The sequence below is a fragment of the Marmota marmota genome, unplaced genomic scaffold (genome assembly GCF_001458135.2).
Source record: "Marmota marmota marmota unplaced genomic scaffold, marMar, whole genome shotgun sequence".
In the NCBI taxonomy this organism is placed as follows: Eukaryota; Metazoa; Chordata; class Mammalia; order Rodentia; family Sciuridae; genus Marmota; species Marmota marmota.
In genome coordinates this window covers 26,871,954-26,891,101 of record NW_026000240.1, presented here as the reverse complement: position 1 = coordinate 26,891,101, position 19,148 = coordinate 26,871,954, and the positions used below count along the sequence as shown (strand labels likewise).

The 19,148-nt window shown below is 35.1% G+C and overlaps 1 long non-coding RNA gene across 1 annotated transcript in view; it reads left to right on the top strand.

Annotated features, from left to right (window-relative positions):
* Nucleotides 1-8,777: 8,777 nt before the first annotated feature.
* Nucleotides 8,778-19,148, top strand: part of LOC125613530 — a 19,791-nt gene continuing 9,420 nt past the window's right edge. The window contains exon 1 of the long non-coding RNA XR_007344062.1: nt 8,778-8,914. This is a non-coding gene — a long non-coding RNA (uncharacterized LOC125613530). The remainder of the gene's footprint in view (nt 8,915-19,148) is intronic.

Genomic DNA, 19,148 nt, shown 5'->3' with positions numbered 1-19,148 from the left:
TTCTGAAGCTGAGTGGTAAGTATGTAGAGATTCATTAAAGTGCTTTGTACATCTAAAATTTTCCACAATCAGGTGTTTGTATAATAAATCTTGAGTCTTTAAAACAGTAAATGAAACCTTTCAAGCAATCACATCCATTGAATTTTAAATGTTTTTTTAGTTGTAGATGGACACAAATACCTTTTTATTTTTATTTTTATGTGGTACAGAGGTTCAAATCCAGTGCCTCACACATGCTAAGCAAGTGTTCTACCACTGAGCCAGAATCACTGCCCCATCTTCATCTAGTTCTAATCTGTTTTAAATTATTAAGCATTATATTTTTATGTGACATAAATTGTATTTTAATGTAGTTTTCTAGATGTAGTAAAATCCTCTAATGCTATGATTCTTGTTTCATTACAGCAGCTATTGTCCTATGTGATACTAAAATCAAATCAAGCAAACATCCTAAATACTAAAATAAAAAGAGGCTAATTAAAACCCTCATATTGATGGTAGAAATGTAAAATGTTACAAACATTTTAGAAAATAGGTGGGCAGTTTCTTAAATTATTATAAAGTTTCTATATGACCCACAAATTCCACTCCTAGGTAGCTACAGAAGAAAAATGGAAACAACTATACCAAAACTTGCATACAAATGTTCATAGTAGTATTATTCACAATAGCCAAAATTTGGAAATCCAAATGTCCATCAACTGGAGAGTGGATTAAGAAAACAGAATATTCGGGCTGGGGCTGGGGCTCAGTGGTAGTATGCTCGCCTAGCACGCATGAGGCACTGGGTTCCATTCTCAGCACCACATTAAAAAAAGACAATAAAGTCCATCAACAACTAAAAAAAAAAAAAAATTAAAAAAGAAAAAGAAAATGGAATACTCTTCAGAATAAAGTCCCAAAACATCCAATACCATGAATAACCTTGAAAACATTATGTTAAATAAGTCAAATATAATGCACCATATATTGTTTTATTCCAATTATTCCCAAATGAGGCAAATCTGTATGGTTAGAAAATAAGATTAGTAGTTCTTGGAGGTAGGAGTGAAAATTGGAAGTGACTACAAATGGGCATAGATTTTCTTTGGGGGGAGAAAGAACTATTCTAAAATTAGACTGTAGTGATGGTTGTATAGTTTTCAAGTTGGCTTAAAAAAACACTGAATTGTAAACTTACAAGACAATTTTACATTATATAAATTATACCTCCCTATATCTATGAAAAAAAAAGACAGAATGCACCTAAGACCTGGACTATGGTACCTCTGGAATGATGGACGAATGAGGATGGATAGGTCTCAGCTAAATACATGGCAAAGCAGATACTGAAATCTAAACTACACTGCAAAATCCATACATTCCCTACATTCAGAAGCAAGAATACACTTAGAAACACTAGAAACAATATTTATCTTTCTCAACTTTGCAAGAATAAATCAAATCATACGTATACACGTATACCAATAGATTAAATTGAAGAATGAAGAATCAAATTATGAAGTACAAGATAAACCATAGAATGCATACATACATACATAAAATCATAATAAGGAGTCATGGGAGCAGGACACAGATATTGTCCATGACTATATGAAGCTGAAGCCAAATTAACTGAATAGTGAGAAATGTTTATACAAATTACATTTGGCAGTTTGTCTCTAACACTGTCCCTGGAGAGTGTCCTGACCCAGATCTGCTACAATGGCCAACAGATTTATCAGGTATCAGAGCTCAGTAATACTGATAAATAAAATGAAACAACTTGTTTGGGGTTCATTCTGAATGCTTATCAGCATTCAGATTATAATCTATATCGCATATTACAAAAGGAAAATAGGCACTGACTGGTCAGCACAGGCAGCCTATTTCACTTGAAAGTTAATTCCTCAATGTGTACAAAAATCTGCTACCCTGGGTTCATTCCTCAGACTTGAATTCACCTGAAACTTTCATCACTTCTAGATGTAAATAATAAATTTAATCTCTGATCATATCAATTATGAGAACTACAGTCTGGGACACAGTTCATCAGGACCTGCCAAATATAAGAACTGACAGGCTGATTAGCCTTCCCTAGAAACACTACTGCATACCTCTAAAAGCAACTTATATTTTGTATGTTTTACAAACTGGATGAATGATACTGAGAAATCTGCAAATGTGTCCCCCAGAAGAAAAGCACTTATATTAATGTTTCATAGTTTAAGGAGTACTGTTATAACAACTCATTTGCTAGCCAACATTCTGAGATGACAAAGACACACATATTTATTTCCAACACAAGTGAGACACTGAGATAAAAGTAATTTACAAAAGGACACATTGCTAATATATAAACTAATCTGGATTAAAATCCAAGTCACTGATATCATAACCCAGTAGTTCCTTCTTTAGACACAAACAATACTGAATAAAACCAAGAAAGCCTTATTAGTTTCTGCCAGGGAAACCAATAATTATTTTCTGCAGTCTTAAAAGTAGAGAAAGTCGTCTTATTTTAATAAGTAATAAAACATAAATGAGAGATCAGGTCAGACTCTGATAAAAATGCTCAGATTTTGGATAAACAGATAGAAGTAGGTTTATAAACAATACTGAAGGAAGTACTAAAAGCCAAATAGGTTTTTAAAAAATATTTTTTAGTTATAGATGGACACAATAACTTTTATAACTTTTATTTTTTCATATTTTTATTTTATTAGCTTTAGGTGGACACAATATCTTTAATTTTTATTTTTTTATTTTTATGTGGTGCTAAGGATTGAACCCAGTGCCTCACACATGGCTAGGCAAGTACTCTACCACTGAGCTACAACCACAGCCCTAGAGATCATCCTTCACTTGCCTTTTCTCACTTGCCTATCCCCAAACTCAGAATTAGAACACTTCTCGTTGTTACCTCTAGTACAATCATAGTCCAAGACACTATATATTTGCCACTAGGATTCTATAACAACTTAACCTTCCCCTTTTCTATTCCTACCCCTCCTTGCCCAGTCCAGTATTCACAGAGCAGCTAAAGCAAGGGTTCTCAACCTTGGCACTACTGAAGTTTGGGGCAGTTAGTTCCTTGTTGTAAGGGGGGTTGTTCTCTGCATTATAAAATGTTTAGCACCTTGGTCTCTACCCACTGATGCCAGTAGTTATGACAATTTATCCATCACCCCAAGTTGTGATAATCAATACTCTCTGCAAACATTGCACAAATACCCACTGGGAAGCAAAATTAGTTTGAGAACCACAGTGATAGAATTTTTTGGTCTTGTTTGTTTTTACGCAGTGTTGGGGATCAAACCAGGGCCTCATGCATGGTTAGCAAGCACTCTATAATGCCAGGATACGTTTGCCAGATATAATGTTTTTAAAACATTCTTCTGCTTAAAACTCTCCCACAGTTTTTACATTTCACTTATAATAAAATATGCACTCCTTGAAGTCCTAAGAATCTCAAATATACCTCCATAATCCTGATTCTGCATACCACTCTAACCTCATGATACCATTAAACTCTTCCTGTATTATACTCTCCCTCTAGTAACTGGCCTTTTCAATTCCTAAAAGCCAGTGCTATTTGTTTAGATTCTTTGTTCTTTCCTGTGCATGGACCATTCTTGTCTAGTTTTGTGCGTGTCTCAGCTTAAATATCACATCCTCAGATGCTTTTCCTGACTCACTAGGTAATAAATATACCTCATATTATTACCCCTCACAATACCTCATTTATTCCTTTCATAGCACATATCACAGTGTATGATTATTTTTATTTATGTGATTACTATTCTCACACATGAGGACAAATTACTTGTCTGCCTTATTTCTCGGCATATAACTGAATTTAAATAAATAAATTTACAACTTGGAGAAATAGGTGATAGGTGAGTTGACACCAATGACAACCTCAGTTCAATCTCCATCTCATTCCTCACCTGTATTTATGATCACTTTACCCTTGAAGTGAAGGGGAAGGGAAAATTGGGGGAAAGGAGGAAGAGGAGACAACAATGTTCTCTGAAGGGGAATGTACAAATTAAGTAACATAAGTAATGAATTTTAATCTCACAAAGGACATAATAAGCACCCTATATTCAATAAATGATGGTTTGTATTTAAAGCACCAAGCACAACGTCTATAAAAGATACTTGAGAAGGGGCTGGATTTGTGGCTCAGTGGTAGAGCACTTGCCTAGCATGCGTGAGGCACTGGGTTCGATTTTCAGCACCACATACAAATAAATAAAATGAAGGTCCATCAACAACTAAAAAAAAAAAAAAAAAATTTTTTTTAAAAAGATACTTGAGAAATGATAGTCCTTGTGGAGAGTGGTGACAGTAACTGGGGGACCAGTGTCTGTGATTGAGGTCCCTGATGACTTCATGGCTGTGGCATGCTTTTAATCTCATCTACCACCACTTTGTCTGAATATGGTTAAGAATGGAACTCAAAGGCTGGGGATGTGGCTCAAGCGGTTGCACGCTCGCCTGGCATGCGTGCGGCCCGGGTTCGATCCTCAGCACCACATACAAACAAAGATGTTGTGTCCACTGAAAACTATAAAATAAATATTAAAAAATTCTCTCTCTCTCTCTTAAAAAAAAAAGAAAAAAGAATGGAACTCAAAAAGATACTTTTCCCCTTCTGGATCTCCAGGACATACCATACTAAGTAAACACAAGGTTGTTATTCAAATATAGTCACCCCATGTAGCCAGAACAGCACCTCACCTTATATATAAGAAACTCAAGATGACATATCTACTTGTAACCTAAATTTATACACATATACCTGCCTACTTTAAATCTCTAAGATTATCTGTAGTACCTAATACAATATAAAGATTTAACATGGTTAATGTACATGTACAAATTTTTTTCTTTCAAATATTTGCAATTCAAAGTTAGCTGAAATCATGGATGAAACTAAAGACAGGGAGAACCAACTGTATGTTGATTTTGAAAAGCCCAAGGGCCTCATTAACCAAACCCAACTAACCACAAAATGACTTTGAAATTGCATTTGCTTGTTTTAATAAGAAAGATAAGCATATTATTATTCAATTTCAGAACCTAACTTTAAATTTACCTATATTCTGTGTATACATTCAGGGATAAGTGGTAAAAAATATATTATAAAATATTATAAAGGGAGCATAAAGGAAGCCAGATGGTCAGATTCTATATCCAGATCTGTCTAACAGGATAAGTTTTTTGGAGATGGGGTCTGTTTTGCCCAGGTTGGTCTCAAACTTGGGCCTCAAGAGATCGCTTTCTCCTGCCTCAGCACATCTTTTCTCCACCCCAGTAGCTAAGACTATAGGCTTGTGCTAGCTACCTAATTTTAATGTACTGTTTAGGAAAAATTATATCTTGGGTTATCTGCAACATCAGTAAAATAATATGAAAATAAATAATAGGCACTAATATAACTGTGATTTTTTTTGCCTTCATTCAAATTTGAAGAAAATTATAATTTTCAGTTAGAGAATAGAGAAAATAAATACCATGAAACCCTGGTATTTTCTGTTTTTTAACTATTTGAGGGTAGACTATAGAAGCACTAAAAGCTGTACTCCAACCCACCACTTCCCAGCTATGTAACATTGGTAAAAGGTACCTTAACTTTTCTACCTCACTTATGAAATGGAAATACTATGATTGTTGTGCTATTTTATTATCATGCTATTCAGTATAGTATTTGACACATTCTCAAAAAGTAATCTGTAACTAATCCTGTCAATTATATTGTTCACAACCCTCATTATAAAACATAAACTGAAAGATCTGGGTTCAGGTGGTCTGGCTGGGATGAATCCCAAACATTGGTATAGGTTCAAAGCTCCCAGATGTTTCTATTCTGTTTTGCTGAAGGTTAAACCTAGGGCCCTTAGCATGTGCTCTACCATTGGGCTATACACCCAGCACTCCCTGGCCAGGTGATTTTAATGTGCAACTATTGGCCTAAGGACAAAGTTCAAGTTCTTTACCTGAGCACACTAGCCACTTTGATCACTGTACTTTAATCATTGATCCATAGGGACCCTCCTACTACAAAAGCACTTGAATAAGTAACAGTCCCTGAAGAGGTGGGCTATAGTAGTGGTCCTCATACTTCAGCCTGCAGCAGAATCACCTAAAATACCTGTTATAACACAGAATGCTAGTCTCTATCCCTAGAACTTCTGAGCTAGTAGACCTACAGTAGAGTCCCAAGATTTTTCATATCTAACAAATTTCCAAGTAATGCTGACAGCACTGGCACAGGTGTCACACTTTGGGAACCACTACTGGGCTACTATTCCTTTACCTGTAATGTCATTCCCAACTCCATCATTCTCACCTCTTTTCAGGAAGCATCTGCTTGCTTCAACAATCCACCTCAAGGCCTTTATTAGCTAATATAAAATTTGCCCCCCCACGCAAAAAAAAAGCACTGCAGAATATTTTTAATGGTACATTAGTACACACAGTTCTTTTTTGAAGATTAGAAAAAGCTCACTTTGTCATATATATCTAAAAAAATTAAAAATTAAAAATAGAAATAGAAAAAGCAGCCTCCTTTAAATAGGAAAATTTTTAAATGGGGGGTGGGGCGGGCAAGAAGACAGAATTTGTCAAGCAAAATAAATTCTGAACTTCAACCTCCACCTGCTCCCTTGACCAGAGCAGCAATTATACAACCATTTATGGCAGCCCTGGCCCAATGTACCACTAAAGCACAAAAGAGGAGAAACAAACCCTGGCTGGAAAAGAAGGGCAATAAAGCTATCAGAAAAGGAATTTTAGGGAAGTAATTTTAAGGTTGTGAGTCTTAATGTGCCTCCTCTATACTTCAGGACTGTAAGAACTGTGCTTTATTACTTTTTTATAACCACTATAAATGATCAATAAATGCTTAATGAATGACAACAAATTATATGAGATCACTTTCTCTTTTTCATCAAGTAAATAAAGATAACACACTCCTACATTTGGCACCAAAAACTATAAATATTAAGTATCAACACTGTCTTTGGTCTACAGACTTATTAAGTTAGAGGAAAGCATCAATTATTCTAATACACAGCTGGGAGGTGGAGAGGCAAAATATCATACTTACATCTTTGAAAATGAAAGACTTCCAAATTAAAAAATGCATTACTTAATTCAGACTGATTTCATGATTATTTCAATAGGAGTTACATTTACAGGAATCTTAGAAATCTGCTATTTCATCCAAGACAGTAATTTTAAAAATAAAGAAACTGAGGCCTAGAGAACTAATGGCTCAAAGATACAAAGCTAGTTAATCAGTGACACAGCTATAATTAAAACTCAGAGTTCAGGCTAGGGATGTAGCTCAGGGATAAGAATGTTTGCCTAACATGCAAAACACCATGGGCAAGGGCAGGACTCCAACTTGGATCTTATAATCTCGTGCCCTGCATTAGACTTCTCTTTTCTATACCATGTTACCCTTATATTTAAATAAAATTAAATTCAAAAATTTAAACTAAAATTTAAATATCCACAACTCACAAAGAAAACAGTTAACCACAATTTTGTTGTCTATATCCCACTTTTATGAGGGAAAAAAGCATTTATTTTACCTAGGAACTCACTTTAAGAATGAAGTTATAAAATACTTATAAAATCCTGCTTTTGCTTGCAGGATTATCCATGCAAGGCCTAATATTCATAAATAATCTTGATAAAACTATAAAAACTTAGTTATCAAGGAAGCATAACACTGTCTTGCCAGATTCAGAACATGTCTAAAGAAAGAAAAAGAGTCTATTTTTTTTAAATATGCTTAACAATAAGCAGAAAACACTAGTTATTATCTTTATCACTCAATTAACCAGGAGAGTACTTAATCCTCTGACCACTCTCATTAAGATTTTTATCTATTCCTAGTTCTACATGGTGAGCCCAAATTATTTCCTTTTGGGAAGTAACCTTATCCGTCATCTAGATGATAACTTTATTCACCTCTCAAGTTTAAAATCTATGTACTTTAGATCTATGTATAATACAAAATAGTCTAGTGATTAAAAGCTAACTCCTTAACTCTCACAAGAGCTCATGAGAAAATACTCTTTTTATTTCCATTTTGCAGAGGAGAAAACTGAGGTTTAAAAAGGTTAATGAGTTTGCTCAAGTTTACATACTAGAAAGAGGTAGAGTTAGAATTTGACACAATGTGATACCAACACCAGAGAACTCTGACAATGGGTTTCCTAATCATGTATCACATGATGGAATTTTTATTTTTATAGAATTTTATTTTTATTTATTTATACACCAGAGAACTCTGACAATGGGTTTCCTAATCATGTATCACATGATGGAATTTTTATTTTGATAGAATTTTATTTTTATTTATTTATACACGGTGTTGAGAATCGAACCCAGTGCCTCACACATGCTAGGCAAGCGCTCTACCACTGAGCTATAATTCCAGGCCAGACAGTACTTTCTTCATCTGTGAACATATAAGCTCTTTAATTTGTAACTAGCAATTTAATTTTTCTTCCAAAAAATTAATTTAAGGTACAAAAGAAAAAGCCGAAAATGTTCTTTAACTTTTATACCTTGTGCTAAATCACAAGAATTTCTGTATATTTGCTTTCTTTGTAAATAGAGAAATGGAGCTAAAGAGGAAATCAACCTCTGATTTTAGGTAGACTAATCAGGTAGACTAAATTAGATGGGAAAAACTGTCAGATAACAATGAGACAACTGAGCTTTAACAGTAAGAAAGGACAGTAGGTAGCTTAAATGAGAGAAGTTATATTCATGCTTGATTATGTATAAAACACTTTTTTCCCTACCTTTCTAAGACCGAGACAGACAGTGATGTCTCAATCTACACCCTGACCTTTAAACTAATTCAACAATTATGAAGAGAAATCTTCCCAGAGAGCCAAAGAAAACAGTACAGGTAGTACCTAATTATTAATGTTATCTTGATTAGAAAATAAAGACTGCTGAAAAATTCTGAGTCTTGTTTGTCACTTTCTAACACACAAATGCAATCTATTGTTATGTGAAGAGAGGACCTCACAAAGAAGGATATATACTCTTACTTTTGTACTTTACGTTTGCAAAAATATCCTGAACCTACCTCAGTGCACCCACAACACTTCATGTATTATCCTGCTAGTTTTATTACTTTGAGGTTTTGTTTTAAATTTTTAAGTTATAGATGGACACAACACATTTATTTATTTATCTATTTATTTATTTATGTGTGTGTGTGTGTGTGTGTGTATGTACATAGCGCTGAGGATGGAACCCAGTGCTTCACACACGCTAGGCAAGCGCTTTACAATCTCAGCCCTGTTCGGATGGTTTTTTCTTTTTTTTAATATTTATTTTTTAGTTATAGTTGGACACAATACCTTTATTTATTTTTATGTGGTGCTGAGGATTGAACTCAGGGCCTTGCACATGCGAAGCGAGCACTCTACCGCTGAGCCATAACCCCAGCCCCTTGGTTGATTTTTAATCACTCAACAAAATTTACATTTTAAAGAACAGAATCTACATATTTTATCAACTTTGTATGTCCACTACCAGATATTGAGCAATGCAACATTGCAAAATATGTATTTGGTCTTTCCTAAAATCTTGGAATCTCCAAAGTGATGTCTTTGTGTGCTAATGAAATGACTGGTGGCCTGTCAGCCCCCAGATAGCTTCAGAATGGGGGCTAATTACAGGAAAGACCATGGCCTTATTAGAGGACTGGAGTTTTTCAACCTCACTCCTCAGCCTCAAGAGAAAAGAGAGGCTAAAGTTAAACTGATCACCAATAGCTAATAATATAATCAATCATGAATAATGAAGCCTCTGTAAAAGCCCAAAAGAAAGTTCAGGTGAGCCTCCAGATAGCCGAACATGTCCTCCATATTTTCTTGGAAGGTGGCAAGTCCAGAGAGGACACAGAAGCTCCATACCCCTTCCCATATGCCTGGCCCTACGCATTTCTTCATTTATATCCTCTGTCACCAGTAAACTAAGTGCTTCTCAAGAGTTCTGTGAGCAAATAAATAAACTTGAGAAAGTCATGGGAAGCATAGGGAAAACAACCTAGAGCTTGTAATTGGCAATGAAAGTTGGGGGACAATGTTGTGGGACTAAGCCCACAATCTATGGGATCTGAAACTATCTCTTGATTATTAATTCAATTACTCAGAATTGAATTAAGAGGGTACCCAGGGGCTGGGGTTGTAGCTCAGTGGTAGAGTGCTTGCCTTGCCCGCATGAAGCACTGGGTTTGATCCTCAACACCACATAAAAATAAAAAATAAAATAAAGATATTGTGTCTATCTACAACTAAAAAATTTAAAAAAAAAAAAAAAAGAGGATATCCAGATAATGTCCGCTACAGAATTAATAGATTGGTCACTGGCAAGGTGAAATCTCCACATACTAGAGAACATAAAAGTCTTTGTGTTGGTTGATGAGTGAGAAAACAGAAAAGACAGGTTTGTTTTTTCCCTAAATTCTCAGTGGTAAACATTCTCAAATTTATTTGAGGGCTGGAGTTGTGGCTCAGTTGTAGAACACTTGCCTAGCACATGTGAAGCATTTGGTTCCATCCTCAGCACCACATACAAATAAATAAATAAAATAAAAGTATTGTGTCAGCTACAACTACAAATATAAATGTTTAAAAACAAAAAAAAAACACCTTATTTGAGGTAGGTGTGGTGGCATATGCCTGTAATCCCAGACTTAAGACGCTGAATGAAGCAGGAGGACTTTTTGCCAAGTTTGAGGCCAACCTCAGCAAATTAGTGAGGCCCTAAACAACTTTGTGGGACCCTGTCAAAATAAAAAATAAAAAGAGGTGGGGATGCAGCCCAGTGATAAAGCACTCCTAGTTCAATCCCTAGTACCAAAAAAAAAGCTATTTGACAGAATTTTAACTATCCCAGTCATTTGAGACCACATGGAGGAACCTGTGAAACACTATGTTAAAAGAAATAAACCAGGCACAGAAAGACAAAAATAAGGTATGATCTCACATTGTAATCTAAAATAACTTAAAACTCATAGAATCAGAGAAGATTGGTGGTTACCAAAAGCTGGGGGGTAGAGGTGGGGACTGGGAAGATATGGTCAATGGATACAAAATTTCAGTGAAATAGGAGGACTAAGTCAAAAGATCTATTGTACAACATGGTTACTACAGTTAGTAACAAGTATACTTGAAAACCCCTAAAAGTAGATTTGAAGGGGTCTCACCACAAAAAGAAAACAACTTCTGTGAGGTAGTATATATAATTAATGTTGGATGGATATATATATATATATATATATATATATATATATATCCCAAAACATCACATGTACCCCATTAAATACACATAATCTTAAAGATATTTTTGAAATAAGAATCTTAAGACAATTATCCATAAATTAAATATCCTATCCATGATAACATAACTATTAGATGGTAAATAGAAAAGAAAACCAAGTCTCCATAAAGTAAACTTCAAAGTGCAAAGGAACTCAACATACAGAAAAAAGGCTGAAATAAAAATGACCTTTTAAGGGTTCTACAACTAAGCCAACATTCTTATGCTAGTTGTTATCACTTATTAGCTGTGTGGCCTTGGGACAATTAGTCTTAAACATTACAGGGGATTTTGTGCCTTCTGACCACTGTCACATACTAACCCCTCATGACAACAATAAATCCAATAAGTGACAAAGAGGGTAATGAATATTCACTGAAATTATGAGGAAAGATTTTACACAGATCCTACAATTCACTGTTCACTTGTTTTGTCCTTTGTGAATTATATCAAATGTTCAGGACAAACACAAGAGTCTAGATTACAGCTTAAAAGTTTTTAAGGCAAACACTATGTGTTCTTACCACTAAAATTGAAAATTAGATACCACAAGTTTCTCCACAATGTGTCGCCCCTCCCTAATTACAAATCTGGGAAATTTAATCTGAATTTATTAAAACAGGAATAATATCAGCATAACAATAACTACCTCACAACATTATTGTAAAATGCTTACTGGTATAAAGCAAATGTTCGATGAGTTTTTTTCTTACCAATACCAGAATCAAAGACATATAGAAAGAAAGGACCCAAGTATGAAATCCAATTTGGTGAGAGCAGAAAATGCATAGAAAAATACTATGTATATGGGGCTGGGGTTGTGGCTCAGTGGTAGAGCACTAGCCTAGTATGTGGGAGGTGCTGGGTTCGTGCTTCAGCACCATAAATAAATAGATAGATAGATAGATAATACTGTGCATAGATAATACTGGAAAGTCAGGCTAGTACTATGTAGAAAAATTTAAAAGCAAATAACAGGGAAAATTGAGAAAATATCTTTGACAATACTTGAGTTTCTCAGTTTCCTACATATCTTGAAAATGGAGGCAATAACTCCCTAGAAAACAGACTTGGAAGAGCTATAGGGTCTCCCTCAGAGCAAAAGACATACTTAACTACCCATTATAAAATATCTGAGTTTCTCTAAGCTTGGGATTCTTCTTTTGTAATGTAACTATTGCCTGGGCAGGTTTCACCTGGACCTCTACCCACTGCCATGTGCAAAGAGGGCTCAGAGATTCGATGCAAATGCCAATTCTCTGGCTATTGCTATAATACATTATTCTTCATCTCTGACTGAAGAGTCTCATGGCTTCTGCCAGCAATCATTAAACTATGGCAGCATAACCTGGTAGCATGCAGGTAGGGTAAAAATCACAGAACTTCATAGTTTTTGACAGGCATTAGCACATAATTAATGTTTACCATAATTGAAAGATTCCACTTTCATACTGCTGGAATGGGTAGGAAAAAAGCAATACTGAACTATATACTACTGTCAAAAGATATACTTTAAATATAGTGAAAAAAATGTTTTAAGTAAGAAATAGAAAAAGATATATTCATTATAGAAACTCTTCAAAACGACTTACCTGGAATGGCTGTATTAATACCAGAAAGAAGTAAATTTCAAGACAAATATTATTACCAAAAGAGGAATATTTCATAATGATAAAAAGGTTAACTTATCAAAATGACAAAAATATCATAAATTATATGTGTTTTATAACAGTTTCAAAATACATGAGGAAAAAAGTTGACAAAAGAGAAATAATTCCAGTCATACTTGGTTATTTTAACATTCCTTTCAACAACTGATAAAACAAGACCCCTTCCCTAAAAAATAATCAGTAAACACATAGATGATTTGAAAAACATTACCAAAACACCATAATCTATCTATAATTTACAAAGTACTCACCCAACAGTACTTTAGTACAGCATACATTTTCTTGCCACACATTAAGATAGACCACATGCTGGCCCATAAAACAAGATTTAATATATTCAAAAGAATTAAAACCATGCAGAGTATCCTCAAAGTGAAATTAAGTTAGAAATCAATAAGATATCTAAAACAATCCCAAATAAAAAGGAATTTTCATACACTGTTGGTAAGAAATCAGTACAACCACTATGGAAATCAGTATGGAGATTCCTCAAAAAGCTAAAAATAGAACTACCATATGATCCAGCTATACACTGCTTGGTATTTATCCAAAAGAACTAAAGTCTGCATGCTTTAGAGATATATGCATACCTGTGTCTACTGCGGCACAACTCACAATAGCCAAGTTATGAAATCAGCCTAGATGTCCATCAACAGATGAATGAATGAATAAAATGGGATATATATGCACAAAGAAGTTTTATTTAGCCACAAAGAACAAAATTATGTCACTTGCAAGGAAATGGATGGAACTAGAGACTATAATTTTAAGCAAAATAAGCCAGACTCAGAGAAAAGTATGTTTTCCCTCATATGTGGAAGTAGAAGAAAAAAGCAAGGAAATAACAGAATGCCATAAAAGTAGAAGGCTAACCATTAGGATGGGGGGGGGGTGGTTTGCAGGTGTTACTGGGGACTGAAATCCAAATTGTGTTATGTATATGTGAATATGCCTCAATGAAACCCACCATGCTGTAAAATTGAAATGAACCAATAAAAACAACCTCAAATAACAATAAAACAACATACTTTCAGGTAATCCACAGATAAAAGCAATTGCAAAGTAAATTAGAACTATTTAAGCCTAAATAATAAAAATGTATTAAAATGTTAAAATTCATAGAATGCAACAGTGCTTTTAGAGGAAAATCTATAGCTTTAAATGTTTTTTTATTAGAAAACAAGAAATATCTAAAATCTATGACCTAAGGCTTAACTTAGGAAGTGAAGAAAGAAAACCAAAAGGGCAGACCAATGAAATAGAAAGACAATAGAGAAAATTAGCAAAGTTGATTTGAATAGATAGCAAACTTAAAAACCATTAGATGGTTCAAAAAGCCCAATGGAGAGGCCTGGGAGGCTGAGGCAGGAGGACTGCAAGTTTAAAGCCAGCCTTGGCAACATAGATAGACCCTGTCTCTAAATAAAATATAAAAAGGGCTTAGAGATGTGGCTCAGGGGTTAAACAACCCTGGGTTTAATCCCCGGTACAAAACACACACACACACACACACACACAAATGACATCAGAAATTAAAGAGCTACCCTACAGATCCTACAGGCATTAGAAGGATAACAAGGGAAACCTATGAACAACTTTTGATAACAAATTAGATAAAATATACAATTAAAAAAAATGCATGACAAAAAACTGACACAAGATAAAACAGAAAATCTGAATAGCCCTAAAACTGAATTTGGATGTTACCAAAAACCTTCCCACAAAGAAAATTCTGGTCCAGATGGTATCACTGGTAAATTCTAACATTCAAGGAAGAATTAGGACCAGTATTATACAAACTCTTTCAGTAAATAATGGTCACTTCCTGACCTCTTTTATGAGGCCATCATAATCCTAATACCAGAACCAGACAGACAAAATAACAAAGCAATATGAAAAAAATGTACAAGGTCTTCTAACAGAATATTAGTAAAAACAAAAGGAGAATATGCTAAGTTGGATTATCCCAAGAACCAAGATTATTTTAACTTTTGAAAAGCAAAAGTTTATCCATTTTACCATGAAAGAACACTGCGTTTATTTCTCAACTTTAGCTACCACAAATAAGGCTACTGTGAACATTTTGTTCATATATTCTGGTATACAGAACAAAACTTTCCATCATCAGGAATATAAAGAAAGTACTAGGTTTAAAGTACAGGTATCTTCAACTTTATTAAAAAAAAACTCTCATCTTTCATAAAATATTATCAATTTACACTCTTTCCAAAAGTGGTAGTTAATTTCTCCACATTCCAGAATTTCAGACAACACGTGATATTATCAAACTTTTTAATGTTTGTCAATCTGATCAAAGTGAAATGATTCCTTTTCAAAGTTCTATTTTGCACTTGCCTCATTACTAATGAGACTACAAATCAACACTTTTCCAACTATGAGCTGCTGAGTCCACTCAACAGTTAAGTTGCAACCATTCTTAATTAAAAAAAAAAAAAAATCAGAATTAGAATGCCCTGAACAAAGGTTAAAAATTGTTTCACAACACTTTTATTTTCATTTTATGTGTTTGTAGGAAGTCACAATGCAAAATGTTAGCTTCTAACAAGTTAAAAAAGACATTAATTATAGTAAAATTCCATAGATCATTTGGGCAACTCATTGGTGTATCATTTAAGCTCACAGCACAAAGGATTATACAAGGCAGAACTTGAGATGTTCTTCAAATAGTGTTTGGTAAGAGATTAAGAAAAAGAGAAAAATATGAGAAAAGGAATGTCTTATGTGGAGAAGATACCATAAAACCAACTGATGTAACTATGACCTACTTAAAGGTCATTTTAAAAGAATCATGTATTTTTCAATAAAGATTTCTCTCAGCACTAAGGTAGGAAGCTGTGATCCTATTCTTTTAACTAGCAAAATGACAGAAAACCAGCCCCCCCTTCTCTAAAGACACAACCATTAATTCCTACCTCAAGAATCATGTCATTCTATAGCTTATGCAAGAGCACCTTTTTTAGGTTTCTGCTTCCCACTTCTTTTCCCTAGAGTACCAAAGTAGCAAGAGTCATTGGAATTCCCAAGAACTCTATTTTTCTTTGATCAACAAAAAATTTACCAAGCCATTATATGTATCTATATTAAATTAAGCAATTATCTCCCTAATGAAAAAAAAAATTATGGTGCTGAGGATCAAAACCAGGGCCTCTAAGCTACACCACCAACCATGGCTCTGTTAAAGCTTGATATCCTTAGCTAAAACTATCCTACTTATTTGTGTGTGTGTGTGTGTGTGTGTGTGTGTGTGTGTGTGTGTGTATGCGCGCGCACCAGCTCTGCTGCTGCTGCTGGGAATCAAACCCAAAGCCTTGCACATTCTAGGCAAGAGCCTGCCTCTTCCCTGAAAATGATTTTCCTTGGACTGACAAAGCACATACCATAACAAACTTCTGCTACCTCTTAATACTTTCGAATAACTATTCCTAAGAATTCTACAAGCTTCTGGACCAATCACACAACTGTCTGATGCAATGAGTATGTGAATTTACCTGTCACTTAACAGAAATGTGATCTAAAACATTAAAATTCCTTAACTTTTCTGATTCAGTATCATGTATCAAATGAATAAAACAAGTATCTAAGAACAGCAAGAATTACATCTTTTACCCAATGTCTTCCTCCCTCTTAAAATTTTTAATCTTAGTTTTTTTTTTAATGATTTTCTTTAGTTGTAGTTGGACACAATACCTTTATTTTATTTATTTATTTTTACGTGGTGCTGAGAATCAAACTCAGGGCCTAGCACGTGCTAGGCAAGCATTCTACTACTGAGCCACAAGCCCAGTCCTAATCTTAGTTTTTGTTTACAATTTTCTCTCAATGAAATCAAAAGCTTTTTCTAGAAGGAGGCACTTAAGCTGAGGTACCAGGAAATTAAGAAAGAGTGAGGAAAAGACAAAATAATTATTAGTAAAGAAATTAAGGAAGATCAAGTGGGGGCTATTGCTCTGCCTGTGTCCTGTCCTTGTATGTCCAGATTCTAAAGAGGCAAACTTGAAGATACTTCATTCTTCATGATAAGCAAAATTCTTAGGCCACTAAAATGACCCACACACTTATATAATCCCCTTTCCTTAAATGTAGGAGAGATCTGTAGATATAATGAAATAAATTTCCTATGACTATTACATGGCAAGATTCCTGCCTATGTAATTAAGATCATTGACCAGTTGAATTTGGCAAAAAGATTATCTGGGTAAACCTGACCTAATCAGGTAACTTTTAAATACAGTCTTAAAGGGGAGTCAGAGGCAGAAGAGTCAGAGAGAATGGTTCCTGATTCCAAGCAAAAGCAAACAGCCATTCTGTAAACTGCTGCCTATATGGCCACATAGCAAAGAACTGAGAGCAGTTCCTGGCTAACAACTGGGAGGAAGATGGGGACTTCAATCATATAGTCACAAGGAAATTGGTTCTGCCAACAGGTAGTACCCTTAGAAAAGGACCTGAGCCACAAATAAGAATTACAGCTACACATGATACCTTCATTTCATCCTGATATTATTAGAGTCCAGCTATACCACACCCGAAATTCTGACCCATGGAAACTGAAATAAATGGGTGTTAAGCTACTAAGTTTGTATTATGTTATGCATCAGGACAAAACTAATACACACTTCTCAGTAAGGATATAAGCCAAAGAAAAGGGAAAGGCATTTTCTTTCCCCAGAGTGCATTATATCTCCTTATATAGCGCTGAGATTATGAAATTATACAGGTCTACAATCAAAGAAAAAATATCACAACTATATAAATTTGTGTAAGTTTTAAGTTCTAACACTTTAATAAAAAAGGCTTTTGCATGTATCTTGATAATATCCACTAGATTACTCCCATTTTCGAGACGAGGGAAGTAAGACTCAAAAAATAAAATCCCGAAGACTATAAACCATGGGAATGTTCCAAGTTAACTTCAGCTCAGATTCCCTCTCCCATATGCTACAATTCCTTAAGGAGTGTAGAAGAGCCATTCAAATGGACAGTAATTGTAGTGCTCTCTTCACAGAGGTAATCCTAGTAACAATTTTCCATATTTCACATCTACTTAATTCCCTCTAGCTTTTTCAGAATGTTAAAACTAAAGTGGACACAAAGTATTCTACTGAAAAGTAGTTTGCTTGTAAAAGGGACCACTGGTAGACCACTTATCTCAATAAATTTGGTTTGCTCAAAGTACGTTTTTAAATTTGTAGGGAAAAAAAAATAGCAACACATCTGTACATTTCCTAGAACTTTGGGTACTAATTTGTGACACATTATCAAAAATCAAAAGCAAGGAAATAACATTTCTGGTTCTTTTAGTATTTCCCTATTTGGTCAAAAATTTTAAGTCTGAATTCACACAATATAGAAAACATGTAACAACATATTATACAAGAAAGGAGTCATTCTTATTTTCCACTCTTCTGTACATTTCCATGAGCGCTTCAACATCAGTTTGTAATTTTCTTAAAATATGGAAAACTAAAGGTAGGGAGTCACATTCAAATTCCACCTAAGATGCAATCACACAACTTTATGCCAATTGAGGTACTTTCGCAAACACTATTTTTGCAAAGCTGCAAAACAAAGTCATTCCCAGTCACAACCCCGAGAAAGAATAAACTACATCCACCCTCTTTAACACCAACTTTAACAGCAGATAATTAGGTATCACAAACAGCACTGTTTTTGCGTCTACAAGCTTCCAAAACCATCCCATGACTTATACGCCTGGGGCACGACTGTATGCAATGTGAAGAGAATCGATAACATTTCAAATGTGGGTAGATGGGGTGACGTGACAATCCTAAAAATATGAAAATTTCTTGGTCCCTACTGCACACAAGCGGCACCCAGTTCGGACCCTACGAGTGGGGCTCAGGTCCAACTCCAGGCTCTCCAGTTTCCCAGCTCTTCACCCCGCCCCCACCCCGAGAAAGGAGGGAAAACAACTTTTATTGGCCTCGTCTCCCGGGAGATTGGCAAACTAGCGGGGCAGTGCTCGGGCCTGGACACGTTTCGCCGGGAGGCCCCCGTCGGGGGCGGGGAAGGTAGATAGCGGGAAAGCCCGGCTTCGACGCCCGATCACCCCCAGTCAACAGCCTTTGCCCCACCCCGCCAACAAGAGGC